Source organism: Suncus etruscus, chromosome 9 (assembly GCF_024139225.1).
Source record: "Suncus etruscus isolate mSunEtr1 chromosome 9, mSunEtr1.pri.cur, whole genome shotgun sequence".
NCBI classification, from domain to species: domain Eukaryota; kingdom Metazoa; phylum Chordata; class Mammalia; order Eulipotyphla; family Soricidae; genus Suncus; species Suncus etruscus.
In genome coordinates this window covers 29789433-29812195 of record NC_064856.1, presented here as the reverse complement: position 1 = coordinate 29812195, position 22763 = coordinate 29789433, and positions in this window count along the sequence as shown.

Here is a 22763-nt window from a genome sequence, read left to right as displayed (position 1 = left end):
GTGTTTGTACAGTTTTACAAATTGAGCCTGGCTTCTTTTTTGTAACACAGTCTCATTCTCCGTCATCATCGTGGCTGGTATTTTCTGCTCCTTTTCATTTTCTCCAATGGTCCCTGGAACTAATTTTCCTTATTTCCTTTTTGATTCCACTTTTCTGGGGGCAGGAGGGAGAGAAAAAAATTGGAGTCTGGCTTTCTCCCATCAATGCTCCCTGAGTCTGGAATTAATGTTACCTTCCTCATTTTACTTGGTGTGTTTCTCCCATGTATCCATGTATGGTTCAGAGGTGGTAACTGGAAATGCTGGGAATCTTGAGGGCTCATAAGCAGGGTGGGATATGGGTAGTTTGCTGTCTTCACCCCTAAAAGGAGCTGGCTTTTCTCACTGCCTAGAGACTTGGGAACCAAAAATCTTATAAAGCTAACACTGCATTTATATTTCTGAGCTCCAGAGCAACACTCTATGTCCTGAGGCTGGCCTGTATACACACACACACACACACACACACACACACACACACACACACACTCACCTATCCACTGGATCTGAAGGCCAAAATAGGTCCAGCTTCTAGTGAATCTGGCAGAATGTCCATGGCTGTAGATCTCAGCAACTTTAAACCAGCTTCTGCTAGCCCCTACAAAGTGATCTCCCACTCCATTTCACTTTCTCCCGTCTCATCCCGCCCTTCTCTTTCCAGCTGCCTAGCTCCAAAGAGTCAAAGATGGGTGACAAGGGCAACAGTATTTTTCCAGCTTACTCCCATCTAGACCTAGGGGACTTTCTGGACTGTTCCCATAATTAATTCTACCAGGCACTTGCCAAGCTCAGGCAGGGAGAAGACCCCAGAAGGACTCACAATAGGCATCTACTAACTCCTGCTGGGGCATGAAGCCAGGCCCAGGAAATCACCACCTTCATTTCATTTCAGTTTTTCTATGCCCCCTGTAACATGGTCAGTGCCAGGGCTCTGGCTTCTGTCCAGATCAGAGATCTAAGCCTCATCTGGATTCCCAGATGACAGATCCCAGTTGGATCCATTCCAAGGGGAAACTAAACCAAATAGAAATCTTTTATTCTGGACTTAGAGCCTAATCAATCTCTCCCTAATTCCTACAAATCTAACTTGAACCAGTTAAACAGTTAAACACAAATTTTTTGTCTTAAAACTTCTGCCCCAAGCCAACAACCTCAACAGAACTAGATTCCCTGAGCTTTGCAAGTTTTGCTGAACATCTCTGGCAACATCTGCCCTGTGGCTGTTTTCTTCTATAAAGAAAGTTGGGGGGGGGGGCTGTAGAGATAGCACAAGGGTTGGGCATTTGTCTTGCACACAGCCAACCCAGGACAAACCTGGGTTCGATTCCTGGCATCCCATATGGTCCCCCTAGACTTCCAGGAGTGATTTTTAAGCACAGAGCCAGGAGTAACCCCTGAGCACCACCAGATGTGGCCCCCAAAAAAGGAAAATAAAGTTGGATTGGGCTGGAGCAACAGTACAGTAGGTGTACTCTGTTCATGAACCAGCACTTCTATGTTCACCACTAAATGTAACCTCCTTCCTTCCCTTCAAACACCTGAAAATAACTAAAGTTTAGGCAAAATCGGAGAGGGGGCAGTGTCCTACTGAAAGACCACCTACCAGCAGGATGCTACATGACTATCTCTGGACATTTCTCTTGCCTTAGTTATGCAGGGTCATTCCCGTCAGCTCCAGTGAAGAAAGCCCCTCTCCTCCTGGGGCACCCTAATAGAGACTCAGGGAATTGCATAAAAAAGGGATTGAATACTATGGAAATCCATCTTTGTGTGTACGTTTGCATGGGTGTGGATGGGTGTGCATTAGGGAGGCGGGTATGAGGGGTATGGTTTTAACCTCCAGCATAGGCTCCAACCCCTGAAGAGAAGGCCAAGACAAGAGTTAGCAGAATTTGGAATTTTCAGAGGACACAACTTCCTGCTCCTCTCCAGTTCCCCTCTTAGATAAGCCACTTACCTGTCGTCCCCAGCACCCTTGCAAAAAACACACTGTGGGACTAGACTCTTGCTACCCTCCCTGAGGCTGCCCTGGAGCAATTGTATCTCTGGCTGGTCACCTCACGGTGCTGCAGCCCTGCCAGGCCTGATGCTTTTATCAGCACTTATTAAAGAGATGCAATTATCTCTCACCCATGAGCCATCTGCCTAATGGACCAACTGCCCAGGCCAGAGCAAATGGTGCCATTCCCAAAGGGCTTTTTCTTCTTTTCTTTCTGGGAAATAAAACACGAAAACCCATTGCAGACCTTGAAAAGTCTCTACTCAATGAAGTCCAGAAGGACCCAAAGAGTGGTGACCCCCATTTCACAGCCACCTGGATGAACTTTCCCCCACCCCACCAAAGCACTCCCCACCCATCTGACTGCCCCCTTCCCAAGGGCATTTGGGTGCCACATTCTCCAGAGAGACCCTTGACAAAAGCAGCTTTAAAGATCCCCCACTATATCTAGTGGATTTTGAGGAGGTGTCCCCAAGACATCATTATCTTCAAGGTGACCTCCAAGACCAGGCAATCGTAGGGGATGATATTAAAAGGTGTAATGAGATGCTATTTGGGTAGAAAAAGACTAAGCAACTTTCTCCCAAACCAAAGTGAATCCAAAGCCAGTTCAGGATTCCCCTTGGAGACAAGGATTCCCCTGTCCTGTAAAAGGGGGTATCCAGGGGGCTGCCATGAAATGGCATCTCTGAATAATACAGGAAATTCCCAGCCACCTCACTGGGATGATCCCTGCTTCATCTCTCCTGAGGGTACCCAGCTTTGGAAAGGTGAAAGGAAGAGCAGAAAATGCTCAATGGATTGGACTTACTAGTAGTTGACTCAAGCATCTGGGTCTTCCCTCGAGTTTGGGACACTCTCCTACTAAAGTGTCACATCTAAGCCTGAAATGCAGTGAGGGACAGGAGGGCAGACACAGGCTGCTGAGCTGGACACTGGATTTCTGGCTCGATGGCTGCTCAGTCTGAGCCTGGCCTCAAGTCAAGGCCAAGAACCGGGAATACCATTCTCTATACCAGAATTCAGCACCTCATGTCTGCCCTTGGTATACCAGGGCCACCCAACCTGAGATTTGGCAGTTTTCAGTGTGTTGTTGTTGTTTTGTTACATAGCTGTAAGGGGAGCTCATTAGTTCTTACCTGGCTTATGAAATGGCTACCTATGATGGAAAGAGATATGGGGCCCTCCTAGTCAGTCCCCTAGTAGCTCCCACTAATGCCTCTGTCCTTCAACTCAGTTGGCACCAAAACAGCATTAGAACTGGCACTGTGCCCCACAGGCACCCAAGATCTCAGTGCTCTGAGAACTGCACCTGCCTGTCTGGGAAGGGCAGCCCCAGGTCCTGACTTGGTCTCCATCTTGAATGTCCAGCCTCACATACTAGCTAAGTCAGACAGTCTACAGACACCACCAAGTGGTTTTCCAATGGTATTTGACAAAGGTCAGAAGTTGGTGTTTCCTTGGAATGGGGACATGCTAGAGATAGGAACATGGGAGCCTATATCTGAAAACCAGATCACAAGGCCTGAGCTATAGGACTCCAGCTAGAACAGAGTCAGCCTATCTGCCAGCCCTTAAAGACAATGGTCTCCCCTCTGTCAATGCCCTCCACAGTTCCACATGCCCTGTTCCATCAGCTGAGATCCTCTGTCTCCCAGAATCCTGTGAAGTAAGGTTGGGGCTTTTTCTGCCAGCAAAGCCATTCTGACCACTGTACCCATAGCAGGGGCCAAGCCAATTACATTAGCCATAAATGACCAATGTCCTTAGCCATTCTTTTCTTGGGATACCCTTCATAGGTCCTATTCATCCAGTCAGTTAATGTCTCTAATGTCCTTCCTGTAAAAGGTGAACATGAGCATTGTGCGTGCATGCACGTGCACACACACAAGCATTGTGCATGCATGAACATGCACACACACTCACACTTTCACAAACATACACGCACGCACACCAAAATCCAAACAACACCAAGTGTCTTTTTCTGCATGTGATGAGATGACATTGTGACCTCCAGCTGCTGTCCTGTCTTGTAAAATATGTCCAAATGTTGAAGAATTTCTAAGCAAATGGTCCCTTACTGAAGTCTGCAGAGTTCAATAAAAAGGTATGGAGAAAACATGGTGGAGTTTGTTTTTATTTGCTGGTGGGCTCAGAGAGGTGGGAAAATCTGGGAGGAAGGAGAAACCTGAGGTCTCTGAGAACTTAGAGGAGCATCTCTGACTATTTTTCTTTATCTGAAAGACAAGGGGCATGCAAACAGAAGTGGTCTGTCACCCCAGCATGCCAACAGCAGCCCCCACAGCTGTTATGGACACAATCTTAGCTCTGGTCATTGAGTACTCATGAAAAATACTTATTCAAAAAGAAAGAAAGAAAGAAAGAAAGAAAGAAAGAAAGAAAGAAAGAAAGAAAGAAAGAAAGAAAGAAAGAAAGAAAGGAAGGAAGGAAGGAAGGAAGGAAGGAAGGAAGGAAGGAAGGAAGGAAGGAAGGAAGGAAGGAAGGAAGGAAGGAAGGAAGGAAGGAAGGAAGGAAGGAAGGAAGGAAGGGAAAGGAAAGGAAAGGAAGGAAGGAAGGAAGGAAGGAAGGAAGGAAGGAAGGAAGGAAGGAAGGAAGGAAGGAAGGAAGGAAGGAAGGAAGGAAGGAAGGAAGGAAGGAAAGGAAGGAAGGAAGGAAGGAAGGAAGGAAGGAAGGAAGGAAGGAAGGAAGGAAGGAAGGAAGGAAGGAAGGAAGGAAGGAAGGAAGGAAGGAAGGAAGGAAGGAAGGAAGGAAGGAAGGAAAGAAAGAAAGAAAGAAAGAAAGAAAGAAAGAAAGAAAGAAAGAAAGAAAGAAAGAAAGAAAGAAAGAAAGAAAGAAAGAAAGAAAGAAAGAAAGAAAGAAAGAAAGAAAGAAAGAAAGAAAGAAAGATGCTTATTCATAAGTCTAACAACACAGGATTGGAGTAATAGTACAGCAGGCAGGGCATTTGCTTTGCATGCAATTGACTGCAGATTCCCCAGAAGTGATTTCTGAGTGCAGAGCCAGGAGTAACCCCTGAGCACCCTCACCCCCAAAAATGTCTAAAAACAGACACTGTATCACAAATGCTTACAGAACTTTGGGGAAGAGGGTTGTATAAATGAAGGTCTGGAGAGATAACACAGGGTAAGACTCTTGCCTTGCACCTGATCAGCCCCAGCAAAATCTCCACCACCATATATGATTCCCTAAACACCACCAGGAATGATCGCTGAGCACAGAGCCTGAGTACCACCAGGTATGAGCCCAAAACAAGACGAAGTAAAATAAAACAATTCCATAAGTGAGTGAAGCCACCTTTTAAGAGACATAATGGTGGTGAGAGTGGTCAAGTGGCTTAAACACACCTGTATAAAGAGCAAGCCCCAGTCCCTTTCCACTGCCTTCACCTCAAAGGCACAAGGACTCAGTCATAACAAAATTTTAAACTGTTTTTAGGAAAGTCAAAAATTTGAGTCTGGGGCCGGAGAGATAGCATGGAGGTAAAGCATTTGCCTTTCATGCAGGAGGTCATCGGTTCAAATCCCAGCGTCCCATATGGTCCCCCGTGCCTGCCAGGAGCAATTTCTGAGCCTGGAGCCAGGAATAACCCCTGAGCACTGCCGAGTGTGACCCAAAAACCACAAAGAAAAAGAAAAACTGACTCTGGAGCAGGAGTGATATAGTACATGGGTAGGGCATTTACTTTGTACGTGGCTGACCTGAGTTCAATCTCTGGCATCTCATATGGTCCCCAAGCCTGCCAGGAGTAACTTCTGAGCACAGAACCTAAGCTCCACCGGGTATGACCCTCCCCATGAAAAATATCTGATTCTGGGGCCGGGCGGTGGCGCTGGAGGTAAGGTGCCTGCCTTACCTGCGCTAGCCTAGGAGACGGACCGAGGTTCGATCCCCCGGCGTCCCATATGGTCCCCCAAGCCAGGAGCAACTTCTGAGCGCATAGCCAGGAGTAACCCCTGAGCGTCACCGGGTGTGGCCCAAAAAACCAAAAAAAAAAAAAAAAAAAAAACCAAAAAAAAAAAAAGAAAAATATCTGATTCTGTTGTGTTAGTTGTGGTGGTACTGGCTCTAAAAAAACACAACGATTTTTTGTTGTTGTTGTTGTTGTTGTTGTCGTTGTTGTTGGTTTTTGGGCCATACCTGGTGGTGCTAACTCTGGTAGCCAGGAATTATTCCTGGCTTTGCACTCAGAAATAGCTCCTGGCAGGCTCAGGAAGCATATGAGATTCCGGGAATCAAACCAAGGTCTGTCCCAGGTTGGCTGCATGCAAGGCAAATGTCCAACACTGTGCTATTGCTCCAGCCCCACACAACCTCTTATTACTGGGGCAGCCAGAGTCACAGTCCTTGACTGCTCTGTCGTGGTCTCTGCCTTGCCTGATGAGAAACCACTGATGAAGTCTTCATCATCTATGATAGTGCGAGAAACTACTTCTAGTCATGGCTGTATAAAGCCTTTGTTCTCTCCCAGTATTTATGAGGGCAGGTATTTGGAGAATTTTGTAGTGTAGGGTGGTTCTGACTGGGGTTCTCTTTTCAAGTTCCAATTAAGCATCAGGACATAGGGCCAGAGAGACTGTGCAAGCCATAAGGCACTTGCCATCCATTCAGCTAGCCCTGGGTCTATTCCCAGCACAGTCAGGAGTAATCCCAAACATACAGCCAGGAGTAAGCCCTGGGCACAACCAGGTATGGCCCAAAACCCCATTGCAAAAAAAAAAAAATGGGGAGAAGGGGCTGACCCAGGTTCAATCTCATCCCCAGCATCTCACATGGGGTGGGCATTCAAGCACCACGGGGAATGATTCCTGAATAAAATCCTCAGCACTGCCAAGTCTGGGCCCCCACACATAGAAAGAAATAAGAATCATCAGCCAGGACTGAAGTGATTGCACAGCAGTGGGACATTTGCCTTGCACATGGCTGATCCAGACGGATCTAAGTTCAATCTCCAGCATCCCATATGGTCCCCTGAGCCAGGAATGATTTCTGAGTTCATAGCCAAGAGTAACCTCTGAGCAGCACCAGGTGTGGCCCAAAAACCAAAAAAAGAAAAAAGAATCATCAGCTGAAGGTCTGACCAGGCTGAAAGTTCTAGCCCAAATGGCTCAGGAGGCCTCTGTTCTTACTGAGCTCCCAGGGTTCCCCAGGGACGGGTGTAAAGAGAAAGCAAAGCATCATTTCCACCAAATCCCACTCATGAGCTTGGCTCCAGGGGCTGGAAAGCCCTGCTTCTTGAAGGAAGAACTATCAGAGAATCATGGACCCCACCTGAAACCACAAAACATCACATCCAAAGCCCATTGAGTGGAGAGCCCTCTCCTAACTTCAGGGTCAGTAGCATGGGCCTTTATTTCCTAAACAACAGAATTTCCAGCTTAGCTGGGGGACTCACTGAAGTCTTAACTGGCCTTTCTTTCACCAACATGTTGAAGAGGAGATATACTATCACCCCAATAAAGCAGAGGAAAATTAAACCTAGAGTGATAGCATAGTTGGTAAAGTACTGGTCTTGCATGTGGCCGGCCCAGGTTCAACTCCAGCTTCTCACATGGTTCCCAGAACACCAGAGGAGTAATTCCTGAGTGTAGAGCCAGGAGTAAACCCTGAGCATTGCTAGGTGTGGCCCAAAAGCGCGCACGCGCGCGCGCGCGCACACACACACACACACACACACACACACACACACACACACACAGAATTCCCCCAAAATGTATCCATGTATCCTCTCAGAATATGACTGCTCTTTTAAATAACAATAAAATAGGGATCAGAAGAAAATACAATGGTAAGGGTGCAGGCCTAACCTGTATCCCACCCAGGTCCAATCCCCAGCACCACACTGACCCCAAGAACTGTTGAATGTGGCCTGAAGGCCCAGAGCATTACCAAGTGTGTTCGGGTCACCCCAGGACTGCAGGTCCAGGCAGCACCACATCCTCAGACCCTTGAATTGAACTGAACCACAGGCCTTGTTGGTTGAGAACCAAAATGAGGTTCTGGGTCTCATGATCACCAAATAAATAAATAAACAGTCAAAGAAAATGTGTCTGACATTCTGGACTAGATTTGAGCTACTCCTGATCTTAGCTGTTGATTTCTGGAAACCCAAGTGTCCCCACAGGATGCACGTCTGTGCATGAGGCATTAGCAGCACACTGGATCCAGCCACAGTTACCAAGAGCACCCACTACCCTGTGCTAGTGGACACCACTTATTACACCACATCATCTCTGGAGCCCAGCACTACCTCTCCACGGAGACGCACAAGGTCCAAAAGTATAGTCATCAGTAAGACACCCCGCCTCAGTGGGCCCCAGCCCTTCTCTCCCAAGGGCAACAACGAGCGCCAACCCCTCCTTCTAGAGGGCCTTGGCAAACACACATAGCAATAATGCACCTGCACATATGTGCCTGTGTTTGCTCTACCAGACCCCACACTGAGCCTCATGCACAGATGCAAGACACTGCTCTGCATGTGGCTTCCGGCATTTAATGTGGCGCAAGCCATCATGTGTAAGTGACAGCATACCCTCATCCCATAGTGCAGACCATCCTATGTGAATGACAACATACCCTTATCCCATGGTGCAGCCACCCTTGCCCTGGCCTGGAGGGGAGACTCTGTTATGTTCAATTGCACACGGCCAGCACAAGTCTCCTGCAGCCCAGCCCTGCATGGACACGTCCAAACTTCTGCCATAACAAACCATGTTGAAATGAACAGCCTGTCAGCAGCTGTCGGCTCTGCTTCCAAAACAGACCTGGAGCTGCTGCCTATCTGCTTCTCTGTAGCCTCTGTCCTGTGTCCCCTGTTCTGCCCTCTGCCCCTTTGAGAGTTTCCTCCACACAGTGGCCAAAGGGCTGGGCTGCAATCAGAGGGTCCCAGTGCTGGCCAAACCTTTCTTGGGCCCTGGTATGGAAGAAAACTCAAAGTCCTTGTGTAGTCTGTGGGGCGATGTAGTTCTGTCTTTGCTAGCCTCCAGTGTTTCCACTGCCTTGCCCCCTTCAGGCCACCTCTGCCCCATCATTACTCCTCTCTGACATGTGTGCCAAGGCAAGCTCACTTAGTGTCACCTCTGCCAATGCCACCAATCCAACCAAATCTCGGTCCTCTCTGATCTCTTCTCACCATTCTACCCCTCACAAATTCCCTGCAGGCTTTCTGGCCACCATCAGTTTTTCAGTTTGCCAAGGGACTTCCACCCCAGGGGCTTTGCACTGACTGCTGCTCCCTCTGCTGGAACACCTTTTGTGAGCAAAGCCATGGCTCACTTCTACCCCTTATTCGACGGGACTGTTCATAATAGCAAACTCTCTTTCCCTCCTCCTGCTCCTTCTCTGACATGCCATTCTCTATACCAATTACCATCTTCTCACACACTATGTTTTATTCAGTTACTTCCCTTCTTGGTTCCCTCTCTTCAGTATAATATAAATTTGAAAACAGAAAACAAAGAGAATAAGAACTGGGTAAAAAAAAATAATAATACAGAATGAAATATCAAAGACTGTATGACAACAGGAAGAGGTGAGACATTCACATTATGAGAGTCCTAAAGGAAAGAATAAGGAACAAAAGATATATCTGAGACAGATATGACAGCACTTCCCCCAAATTAACATCCAACACCACACCACCAACCCAGGAAACTCGGAAAATACTAAATAAGACAAATGTAAGGGGGATATACATATCCTAGGCTTTTTTTAAATGGGATTTGGAGCCACTTCTGGTGGTGCTTGGGGGTTATTCCTGGCTCTGCACTCACTCAGGATTATGCCTGGCAGACTCAGGGGACAATATGGGGTGGTGGATAAAACCCAGGTAGGTCCTGTGCAAGACAAGTGCCCTCCTCACTATTCTATTACTCCAGTTCATTGTGTCATTTTATTTTTATTTGGTCTTCAGGCAGCAGTCAGGGGTTACTCCTGGCCCTGTGCTTAGAAATCACTCCTGTCAGGCATGGAGGACCATAAGGGATGCTGAGATGCGAACCACCATCCATCCTGGATCGGCTATATGCAAGGCAAATGCCCTACTGCTGTGCTATCTCTCCAGCTCCATCCAGCTTATCATTTTTAAGTATAAAAATATCAAGTAAGGGGACAGAGCTGTGGTGCAAGAGGTAGGGCATTTGCCTTGCATATGCTTACCTAGGACGGACTGCGGTTCGATCCCCCAGGATCCTACATGGTCCCCCAAGCCAGGAGCAATTTCTGAACACATAGCCAGGAGTAACCCCTGAGCATCACTGGGTGTGGCCCATAAAACAAACAAACAAAAATATCAAATGTGGGAGCTGGAACAATAATATAGCTGGTAGGGCACTTGACCTAGGTTCAATTGCCAGCATCTTGAATGAACCCCAAAGTGACATTTACACTGCCAGAAGTGCCTGCTGAACATAAAGCCAAGAGTAACCTGAGCACCGCAGGGTATGGTACCAAAACAATTAAAACATAAAATGCAAGGGGAAATCATGAAAGTAGTTTGGGAAGAAAATATCATACCCCGAGAGGAGCAAGGATCAAACCAATACTGATGTCTCAGAAACCATGTTGCAAGAAGACAGAGCAATGAAATAGTTCAAGGGTGGTGAGATAAGAACCACTGAGCTAGAATTCTGCACTCCTGAAATCCTCCATTGAAAGTTGCAGAGAAACAAAGACTTTCTAGGCAATGAAGGAAAGTGCACCCGTAGGCCTGTCTTCCAAGAAATGATTTTAAAATCCTCTAGAGAGGATGGTGGTCAGATGATGTGTGTCTGAAACTCAGTCTCTGGAAAGGGAGGAAAGGCAGCAGTGAAATAGCAAATGTTCTTCACCATGACCCAGCAATCCCGAAGGAATCAGGAAATACCAAAGGATAAAAATCAAGGCAGCAGCAGCAGCTCTCCTATAACCTCTTGTGTGCAATGCTCAGAGCACAGCACAGCAGCTGAGGGATGAGATCAACAAAGGGAGAGTGAGTGTATATATGGGTGAATGTATACAGGTGCAAGTGTATGTATGTATGAATATGTGTGTACATACTGGGAAGGAGAAAATCCTGTCATCTGCGACTTTATGAACTGGAGGAGACTGTACTAATAGAGAACTCAAGGAGATTGTACTAATACAACAGCCTGATAGAGACAAACCCTGTGTGATCTGACTTATATGTGGACTTTACCCCCAAATAAAACCCCACAGCTGAGAGCCAGAGACACAGTACAAAGGTTAAGGCATTTGCCTGGCATGTGGCTGTAGCCATGACAAAGGTTCAAGTACTGGCACCACATATGGTCCCTGAGCACTAGTAGGCATGTTCCCTAGCACAGAGCAAGGAGGGGCCCCTAAGCATCACTGGGTGTGTACCAACAAACACACACACACACACACACACACCTGAACTCATAAAACAGAAGATAGATAGACGACAGGTTACCAGAGTTTGGGTGAAAGAAATGGGGTGATGGCAGACAAGGACTGAAACTCTGCCATGCAGTGAATGAACACAGTGGTAACTAAGTTTAGTCTGCTGGGCTGGAGAACTGGGGAGGACACACTAGAAGTTGGATGGGTTGGGACTTGCCTTTCAGGCAGAAGTTGCCACAAGTGCAAAGGCCCTGGGGTAGGAAAACTCTTGGAAGGTTAACCTGGCTGGAGGGAGATTGGTGGGCAGGAGGTGGACATGGCCAGCAGGACCCGCAGGAAGCACCTGTCCAAGCAGGTGGCTAGCCTGGAACTGACTTGGTTATGTGATGGAAGCCATTATAGGGGGAGGGTGGCCACTAGGAGATTTTTTATTATATCAGAGATATAGGGAGGGTATATCTGACTCAGCTTAGATAATCCTGGCTCAGTGCTCAGGAGTCCTGGTGGTACCAGAGATCAAACTCAGGATCAGGATCAAACCAGGTACCAGGATCAAACACTCTCCAGACCATTGATCTTTCTCTCTGTCTCTCTGTCACTTCTCTGTCTCTATCTCTCTGTCTCTCTCTGTCTGTCTCTCTCTGTCTCTCTCTCTCTCTCTCTTCTCTCTCTCTCTCTCTGTCCCACATAGCAGGAATGGCCCCAGTCAGCATGAGAAGCATCAGTTCAGCCAGGGTACTGTCTGAGGTCAGCCCAGAGCAGCTCGACCAGAGCCTCGACAGTCCATCCATCCTTGTCTCAGCCTCTCTGGGAGACAAACTCAAGGCCCCATTAATATAAATGAAGCCTTCGCTGACTCGATTTCCAAATGAGTCCAGCCGTTCAAGACCTCTATTCCAGGAAATGTGAAGTTTGTGTAATGAAAATTAAAAGAGAGACTGGGAAAGCAGTTCCTTAAGTAATGGCTGTCCGGGTGAGGGAGCCCAGTCTGTGTGGCTGGCAGAAGATGCCACCCAGGGTTGTGGGAAGCTGTGCTGGACAGGGATGACGCTGGCTGCAGGATGGGGGTAAAGCCCTGCCTTTGTTCCTTGGCCTCCTTACAAGAGTCTTGGGGGTCGGTCATGTTCCCTGGGCTGTACTAAGTGTTTCATTTCCAGAGTGGCCTCACTGTGGAATGCTTCTCATGCCAAACATCATAACATAAGCAAATCAGCCCGTCATTTCACAGAAGAGAAAATTGAGGCTCTTACTAATGAACTGATTGATCAGGTTATAGCAAAAGTGACCAAAATGGGGTTCATACAAGTATGTATCTGTGACCCCAGGCAGACACACTTGTTCAGTTTGGACTGTACGAAATGGAAGAGAGGTTTGAGAGTCAGAGAGATCTAGACTCAAATCCAAGCTCCAGCAGCAATGGGCTGTAAGACCTTGGATAGGCAATGGACCTCCCTGAGGTCTGCAGCTTTGGAATCTACTCCTTGGGGCTCCTCCTGAATTCAAGGTACTCACATAGAAATGGTCCAAACAGAACATTTAGGTGCCCTCTCAGCTGGTTTTATAAGACTGGGGATGTGGCCTAAAGGCAGAGAACATGATTCATATGATGAGAACCCTGGGTTCAATCCCTGGCACCATCATAAAAAAGTAATAATCTGACCCAATTTTTTTAAGTTTTGGGGGTCACTCCCTGTAATGCTCAAAGCTTGAGTATCACAGATCCTGGTTCTGCAGTCAGGGATCATTTCTGGTGGTGCTCTAGGAACCATATGGGATGCTGGAGATTAAACCTAGATCATGTACACAACAAGCACTCTACCCAATGTGATATCTCTCTGGCCCCTGACTCAATTTTTTGTTGGTTTTTTTTGTTTGTTTGTTTTGGGGCCATACCCAGTGATGCTCAGGGGTTACTCCTGGCTCTGTGCTCAAAAAATCATTACTCCTGGCTTGGGGGAACATATGGGACGCCAGGGATTGAACCGTGGTCCGTCCTGGGTCAGCCGCTTGCAAGACAAGCACCCTTTCCACTGTGCCGTCGCTCCAGGCCCATGACTCAATTTTTTTAAGAATCTCTTATATGGGGCCAAAGAAATAGAATGGAGGTATGGCGTTGCCTTGCATGCAGAAGGATGGTGGCTCAAATCCCGGCATCCCATATTGTCCCCCAAGCCTGCCAGAAGCAATTTCTGAGCGTAGAGACAGAAGTAACCCCTGTGTGTTGTCTTATATGTATGATTGGATGTTTTTGTTGTTATTGTTGTTGTTTGTTTTCTGGAAGCTTTTTGTTTGTTTTTGGGCCACACCCAACCACGCTCAGGGGTTACTCCTGACTCTGTGCTCAGAAATCACTCCTGGCAGACTCGGGGGACCATATAAGATGTCAGGATCAAACCTGGTCCGTCCTGGGTCAGCCACATGCAAGGCAAACTTCCCTACTGCTGTGCTATCGCTCCAGCCCCAGAAATCTTAAAATGTAATTAAGAATCCAATTATTCTTCTTTTATGGAATGTACCTTTGCTAGGAGATCCAGAGAACTAGTTCTCACAGAATTAAAAAGTTTGGTTGAGGGCCCGGAGAGATAGCACAGCGGCGTTTGCCTTGCAAGCAGCCAATCCAGGACCAAAGGTAGTTGGTTCGAATCCCGGTGTCCCATATGGTCCCCCGTGCCTGCCAGGAGCTATTTCTGAGCAGACAGCCAGGAGTAAACCCTGAGCAGCGCCGGGTATGGCCCAAAAACCAAAAACCAAAAAAAAAAAAAAAAAAAGTTTGGTTGAAAGAGTTTTTTTTTTTTCGGGCCACACCCGTTTGATGCTCAGGGGTTACCCCTGGCTAAGCACTCAGAAACTGTGCTTGGCTTGGGGGGACCATATGGGACCACAGGGGATCAAACCATGGTCCTTTCTTGGCTAGCACTTGCAAGGCAGACACCTTACCTCTAGCGCCACCTTGCCGGCCCCGGAAGTTTTTTTGGTTTTTTTTTTTAACAAGGTAAGTATGGTTCCAGGACTCTGCCTGATTGGATTAATTTGGGTCCTATGTTCCTCCACAGTCAATTCCAATAGTCAGAGGAAGGTACTGTGCTGGGCCATAGGCCTAGCCCTAGAACTAGTTAGTGGGAGGGATGCAGAAGTCCCAGAATAAATATCACATAGACTGTGAGGGGGGAAGTTAGGTTCCCCAAAGGAAAACTGGGGTGCTGGCACTCAGATCATAAGGAGAGGATGTCAGGCTAGCAGGAATGCCAGATGGTGTTCCTGGCACCTAGTAGGCCCCCAAATAAATACATATTCGACTGAACAAGCAAGTATCTATCCAATAGGATGGTGTACAGATAAAATGAAAATGTATGCAAGCCCCTGGCAAGTAGTCAACACTCAATAAATTGTGTTTTAAAGGAAGTAAAGGTGCCAGAGTAGATTTAGAACACAGAGTTAGAACCCAAAGGAAATCTTCTCTATCCCCAGCCTGTTGTCCTTTCCCTACATCTTCACCCCCTGGCAGGGCAGGACCAGGATGAACCACCTTAGGTCCTGGGTCGGCTGCTTGCAAGGCAGACGCCGCTGTGCTATCTCTCCGGCCCATCTTTTATTTTTATTATTTTTACCCAGCTATGCTCAGGGGTTACTCCTGGCTCTGCACTCAGAAATTACTCCTGGTGGTGTTCAGGGGACCAGGGTTAAGATATGAGATACCAGGGATGAAATATGAAATATGAGATACCAAGTATGAGATACCAGGAATAGAACTCTGGGTCAGCTACTTGCAAGGCAATTTCCCTACCCACTGTGCTATCGTTCTAGCTCCAAATAACAATTTTTTAAATAAATGCATGCCTAAATCAATAATAAACAAAACATTTGCATGTTAAATAAAAGCAAATCTGAAAGCCAGCATCTGCCCATATTCTCATTCCAATTTTTCTGTGGGCATTTCCAGAGAAGTATTAAGACTCTTCCATGCACATATCCAGAGTGGTATCATGCTGTCCCAGAAGGCCCTGATCTGCTGTAATCTGTAGGAATAGGGGCTCTTGGTCACCCAGGCTCAGATATATGCAATGGAAATTAGCACTACAGAATGTGGGCCAGCATTTCCCTTGAGGAGTGAACATGCAAATGGGCACATAAAGTACATACCACACAGTAACATACCACACACAGGCAGACATATGGGGTGAAAGGTGCCACTGCAGACTCATTCCCATTCTCCTTCCTGCCTTACTCTCACCTTTGTCACTTGCTTTTCCCCCTCTCTGGGATGATCCTGAATCCCCCTGCTTTATTCTCCTCATACTGCATTATGAGGTCACCATCTCAGTGATGGCTAAACTATTTATTTTATTTTGGCATTACCCAGAGGCACTCTGGTCTTACTCCTGACTCTGTGCTCAAGAATCACTCTTGGTGGTGCTCAGGGGACCTTATGGGATGCCAGAGATTGAACCTAATTGGCTATGTACAAAGCAAGTGCCCTCCCTGTCATATTATCTCTCCAACCCCAAAGCTTCCACATTTCTAACTCCTCCCACTTTCTAAAATTACAGAAACACACACACACACACACACACACAGTCTGGGTCTACCAACTTGGCTTCACTTTCCCCCTGAATGCTTGTGACCATCTGCCATGATTTGTATTTTTGTTTTTTCCCATTCCATGTTGCTCTGCATGTCCTCTCTGCATATGGAGGGGTTTCTGTCTGCTCTATGCTCCCAGTCCCTACAGCACCACCAAGCCCACAGCTGATGAACCCTAACTCTCTGTAGACTACAATTTAAAAGCCAGGGAAGTGGGGTCAGAGTAATAGCATAGCGGGAGGGCATTTGCCTTGCACACAGCTGACCCACAATGGGTCCAGGTTCAATTCCCAGCATCCCATATGGTGGGGTGATTTCTGAGCGCAGAGCCAGGAGTAACCCCTGAGCACTGCTGGGTGTGGCCCAAAAACAAAAAGTAAATAAATAAATAAATAAATAAATAAATAAAGGCCAGGAAAGCAGACACCCCAAGTATGAAGATGACCAAATCCCCACTCTCCCAGCTGGAAGCTCACCTAGAGACAGAAGGAATAGATTCTAAGCACACAGGAACAGAGGCCAGAGTGAAAGTATAGTGGGGAAGGCACTTGCCTTGCATGTGTCAACCTAAATTCAATCCCAGCATCTCATGTTGTCCCCTTACATCACCAGAAGTGATTTTTGAGTGCAGAGCCAGGAGTGGATGGGTGGGTGTGTACCCACCCAAAAAAGAGCATAGGAACAATGCAAGAAACTTTAAAAGCTGTAATAACATCTTTTCAGTGAACTATCCCCTGCACTCATGTCTGTCTCCAGGACACATGGGGCAATGAAGGTCCTGAAAGGTTAACTCATGGTCCCAACATGTCACAATGTACAAGTGTCAAAAACAGGATTTAAGCACAGATACCCTGACCCCACAGATCCCAGACTTTTCTCCTACACACATGCGAATATACAGACATGTATGAATATTCATATGTATACATGTGAGCAATACATGCTCATGTGTATAAATACATAATGAACACACTTTTGCTCCATATATGAACATGCTCACGTGTGTATTCATGAGCATGGAAACATGCATGAAGTGTGAGTGTGTGGGCACAGCACATGCACATAGACATGGATGAATAAAATCACAGGCATGGACACACGTACTCGGTGCATGAGCATGCATATGCCTGGCACATACATACATTCACACATTTAGCATCACACCAGGCCTTCCTGCCTTACAGCAGCTCTCCCAGATCCTCTTTTCCTAATATTGGGGTCCCCAAACTTCAGTGCCTCCCGCCCCCACTGTCCTCCTGGCACCCCCACACCAGGAAGCCAAACCTTCCCTGTGACGCAGGAGCTAGAGGCTGTCCGTTGTCATGGTGACAGCTGCCAGGTGCTGTGAACAATCCCACCTCCTTCCCGCTGTCTGGCTGGCTCCATCCTTCCTCTCAGATGCTCAGTCCCAAGCCTGACTCCACGCGTTACCTCTGCCAATGGGGCAGGGGTGGGCACGAAGGTCCCCCAAGTGCCTTGTGTTAGTCTCTTCCTATCCAAGGCCAAGAGATGCTTGGATGATGGGATCTGGACCTTTCTCTCCCTTCCTGCCCTTGCTAGTTATGAATTTGACCCTTTCCCTTCCACCCTGCATTTGACCAGCTGTGAATTTGACCCTTCCCCTTCCATCCTGCATTTGACCTGGGTTTATAGAGAGTTTAGGACCCAAGAAAGTATACAGGCTGAGTTTAAGAGTCCCAGGCTTAATTTCCAGCATCACAGAACCCACCATCACCAAGAGACCCCTGAGCAGCATGCTTGCCATAATCCCTGGGCACTACTGGGTTCCCCCCAAAAAGAAACTATTCAATCCTTCAGTCATTCATTTATTCAGTCATTCAGTCACTCATGCAATAGTCATTTGTTCATTCATTCAACTACTGTGCATATACTGAGCACTTGCCATGTGACAGGTAGAGATGCTTGGTATCAGCACTAACTCAGGCAGATGCTTAAGACAGAAGAGGGTGCAGGTGCAGGGAAAAAAGCAGGGGGATGCTTCACTCTGGGTGGTGCCTCTCAGGAGCAGACATCTGGGCTCAGCCTGATAAGAAAGCACCTATTGAACCAGATAGCGTAACAGAAAGGACACTTGCATTGCACACAGCCAACCCTGGTTCAATCCCCAGCACCTATATGGTTCCCCATGCCCTCCAGGAATATCATAGAGCCAGGAAAGTGTGGCAAAAACAAAAGAGTTCCTTCAAAATAGCACAGCAGTAGGGCATTGGTCTTGTATGCCACCAACCCAGGTTGGGTCTGGGTTTGATCCCCAGCATCCTATATGTCCCCCCCCCTCCCCGAGCCTGCCAGGAGTGATTTCTGAGCTCAGAGCTAGGAGTAACTTTAGTGCTGCTTCGTGTGGCCCAAAAGCAAAAACAAAATAGTGTTTATAACCTGGCTGTGACTCCACAATGCTGTAAGAAACAGGAAAAGAGAACATTGCAAAGGAGTTTTTTTAGAGAGGACAAGGGAAGGGAGCTCTCACCAGTAGCCACAGAGACCACTGCCCATCCCTGGCAGGGGCACCCTTGAACCTGCACCAAGTGAAGGTGAAATATCAACAATGCTAGTATAGCATGTTCTAAATTCTGGACAAATATGCACAAACCTGATATCACTGCCCCATCATCAATGCCATCACCACCATGGTTATCAACACGAACATCATCATCATCATCATCGTCATTGTTATTATTATCTCCAGTTTACAGATGGAAAAACCAAGACAAAAGCTACTTGTTCAGGGTCAAATGTCTATAAAGCTGAAATCAGACCTTACTACAAAGCCCTGACCCCATCCCCCAAGTGATCACTCTGTGAATCAGCAAAGGATCAAAAGCCACACATACACTAGAGCAATGAGAAGCAGCCACCCAATTGCTTACTGGCATGAGGTCCCATAGTAGCACAAGGTCTAATATTCCAAAATGGGCAAGATTTGTGTGGCACTCCTGACAGCCAGAAGGGAACTCAACAATGGTTTGAAAACACCGGTCTGAGAAGCAAGATCACGCTCAGCATCTAGGCAGGACACCGAGCTGCCAGACCCTGTCCAGAGCACGCTGAAAACGCAGAGCCTCTTGTACAAGAGTACTTAGGAAATTCAAGCTGGCAGAGCCATAAAGTAAAAGCTGGACCGTCTAAGCATGGGGCTGATGGGGCTGTTCAGATTCCACAAACATGAAACCAGTCCTTTATCTAAGCCTAAACCCTTGCTGAGTCAAAGAAAGGAGAGGCCAGAACCATAGCACAGTGGGTTGGGCACTTTCCCTGTATGCAGCGGTCCTGGCTTCCATTCCCAGCACCCCACATAGTTCCCCGAGCACCTCCAGGAGTATCCCTGAGCACAGAGAAAGGGAGAAGAGGAAGGAAAGTGGACCTCTAGTTGCCTCTCATCAGATATAAGACACCGCTCCTTTAAGAGCTGAGAGCTCACTCTCAATGACTTTGACACTGCCAAAGTATTAAATAAATATTCATTCATTTATTTTCTGGGGGGCCACGCACAGTGGTAGCCAGACTCTGGAGTGTATGGAACCATCAGGCAGTTCCTGGGGTCACTAAGTCCACTGCTGGCAGTGCTCAGGGATCTGCGATGGAAGAGCCAAGTAAGTGCTCTCCCACTGGAGAAGTGCCGCACCCCACCCTATGTGAACGCCTCTGCTGCTCTGCAACGCAGTGCCTTGCTCTTGTTCCATCTTCCAGCAAGGCTCAGGGAGAAGCAGGGAAGCAATGGTGAGATGAGGGCGGATGGTGGAGAAGATGAGCAGAGAGAGGGGGACGCAAGAGGAGAGTGAGGCCAGAGCCGGAGACCACCTTGGACCGCACTCATTTCTCTGCCAAGCGTGTGTGGAATTTGGGGAAGCTACCACACCCCGGATAAGGGCCTGTGGCATTTCTGAATCCCGGTGCCACCCGCCCAGCTTGGCTCCTCTCCGGCGATCCAATTACTAAATGCAGCCGCATTCTTTAAAAATGTCTTTCCTCTTATGTAAGGCAATAGTGACAAACGCCAGACAGATGGTGCTGTGACAAGCTTTTTAAAAGTTGATTAGGAGCTCATCTTTCAGAATTAATGTATGGGCATTTAAATGAGCCTCGGTCGGCCACAAAAGCCCATGGAGAATCCACGGAGATAAATGCCCAGTTCACCTCCTGCCCTCCTGCCCCAAATCGACAGAACCAAGAAACCATTTGACTTTCGAGCTGATACCCATTTGAGCAGCAATGGAGGAAATGCCTTGGGTTTTCCCAAGGCCACTGAATTAGAGTCTCCTCGATCTATATTATTAAGACTTTGAGGGGATGAAACAGGGGTGGCAAAGGGGATCGGACCCAGCTCCTTCTACCTGGAGTAAAAGAGGCCCCAGCCCTGTTATCAAGACTTTTTCCAGTTTTTGTGTCATCCTCAAGAGAGCAGACCCTCTCTCCCGGAGGGAGAAAAATTAGTCACCAGCTATGTCAGATGCTGCCAGAGACGGTTCTCCCCCCCCCCACCCCCTGCCTCCCTCCTCAGTGTTGGAGGATGAGATCATCCCGTCAGAGCCAATTATAGCAGGAGAGCACTGAGAATGTGCAAACAAACTCCTCAGGATCTTCCCTGCCTCTCTCTCCACTCCCCTGCCAGGATGGACGGGAACAGAATGGCCAGTGTCCAGGCCCAGAGCTCCAGGCTTCCTGGAGGCCATGCATTTCTCAGCCACAGCTTGGCTCTCTGGAGTCAGGATGCTGGGCCAGGCTAGTGAAATGTGTTAGCCCCATATGGGCGAGACCCCCCAGACGTTATCCGGACCCATGAGGAAAGTGGGACTTGGAGCAAAGAAGGACTTGCTCAAGGTCTCACGGCAAATTGGTGGCAGAGTTAAAAAGCTGGTTGATTGTGGGGCTGGAGCAAGAGCACAACTGTTAGGATGCTTTACCTTACACGTAGACGAGCCAGGTTTGATGCCTGGCATCCCATATGGTCCACCAAGCCTGCCAGGGATAATTTCTGAGAGAAGATTCAAGATTAAACTCTAAGTACCGCCAGCTGTGGCCCAAAAATCAACAATGAAAAGCTTGATAATTATCTCATCCCCTGCCATGGGAAAAGTGCAACAGATGTCCCACCCTTTCCAACGCCAGTTCTCAGATTTCCTGGGGCTGCCAAGGAAGCCTAGGGATTCCCTGAGTTTCCAAAACTCTTTTCCCCACTCTCTGTTCATGTGGGTCCATAGAACTGATCAAGAAGGATGCTCCTGGTCCAAACCCCACCTATCAGAATTGTCCATTCTTCTCTACCTGATGGGTTCAGAGGTAAGTGTGTGAGATAAAGAACAAATTCCAGGGCCAGAGTGATAGCACAGCGGTAAGGCATTTGCCTTGCACGTGACCAATACAGAACAGACCCTGGTTCGAATCCCGGCATCCCAATGGTCTCCCGAGCCTGCCAGGAGTGACTTCTGAGCACAGAGCCAGGAGCAAACCTTGAGCACTGCTGAATGTGACCCAAAAACAAAACAAAACAAAACAAACAAAAAAATGCAGCAATTCTGCTGGGGCTGAGGCTCCTGGAAGTGAGATTCTCGCTTCCATGAGTGAGGAGGCTGGCCGGGAAAAAGCTCTCCTGTTTCTCACCAAGGTACCTGCCCAAAAGTGAAGCCAGTAATGTGGCTAGCCATCTAGTATAGGGGTTAAGGTGTTTGCTCTCCATGCCACTGACCCTGGTTCAATTCCCAGCATCACATAGGGTCCCCTGAGCACAGAGCCTGAAATAGAACTGTAAAGACAAGCAGGCAACACAGCAAAAGAGTTGCCATGTTGGGGGCCCTGAGACTCCCATGGACAGAGGGTAGGGGGTAGGGAATAATCCCCTCCCCCCGAGTGAACTGGACCTTTTGGGACTAAAACAAGCACCAGGTAGAGGCAGGGCAAGGGAACTAACTACCAGGAATGTGGCCTGAAGAGAGGTCACAGCCACCTCACAGACCTCCTGGCAGCTCTGCCCTCCCTTGTCTCCATGGCTCCTCTTTATCCCACACAGGGAATAGGCTAGCACTTCTGGAGAATCACTGATACTGCTGATATACCCAGAACTACCTCAGAATTCTGATGAAGGACAAGAACATGCTTATTCCTGACCTTCACTCTCCATCCTCAGGGCCCAGGGGCAGGGAAGAGAGATCACACACCCTAGCAAGGTCCTGACTCACTGCAGGGCTATTTATTGCTGAGGTGGCTTCAGAGGACCCCCCCCCCCACCGAGCACAGAAAAACTTGCTCCAGCACTCACAGACCCTGTAAGATGCGAAACTCTAAGTCCAAGAAACCAGACTAAAAGATGATTTCACATCTCCATCTATATGAACTAGAAATACCCAGAAGAGGAAATCCATAGGCACAGAGGAGAGGGGTTGTAAGGTGACTTACAGGTATGGGAGTCTTTAATAGAAGACAAAATTATTAAACACCTAGACCACCCTTATACAATCCTATGTGATGAGAAAAGGGATAAGCTAAGTGTTTTCATAGCAAAGAATACCTAGACAGTGCTCACATCTTTTAAAATGTTCTTTAAACTTGGGGCTGGAGAGATAGCATGGAAGTAGGGCTTTTGCCTTGCATGCAGGATACTGCTCCGAATCCCTGCATCCCAGATGGTCCCCCGAGCCTGCCAGTAGCAATTTCTGAGCTTGGAGCCAGGAGTAACCCCTGAGTGCTGTCGGGTGTGACCCAAAAATAAAACAAAAAGAAATGTTCTTTAAAGTTATTTCTTTTGGTAAGG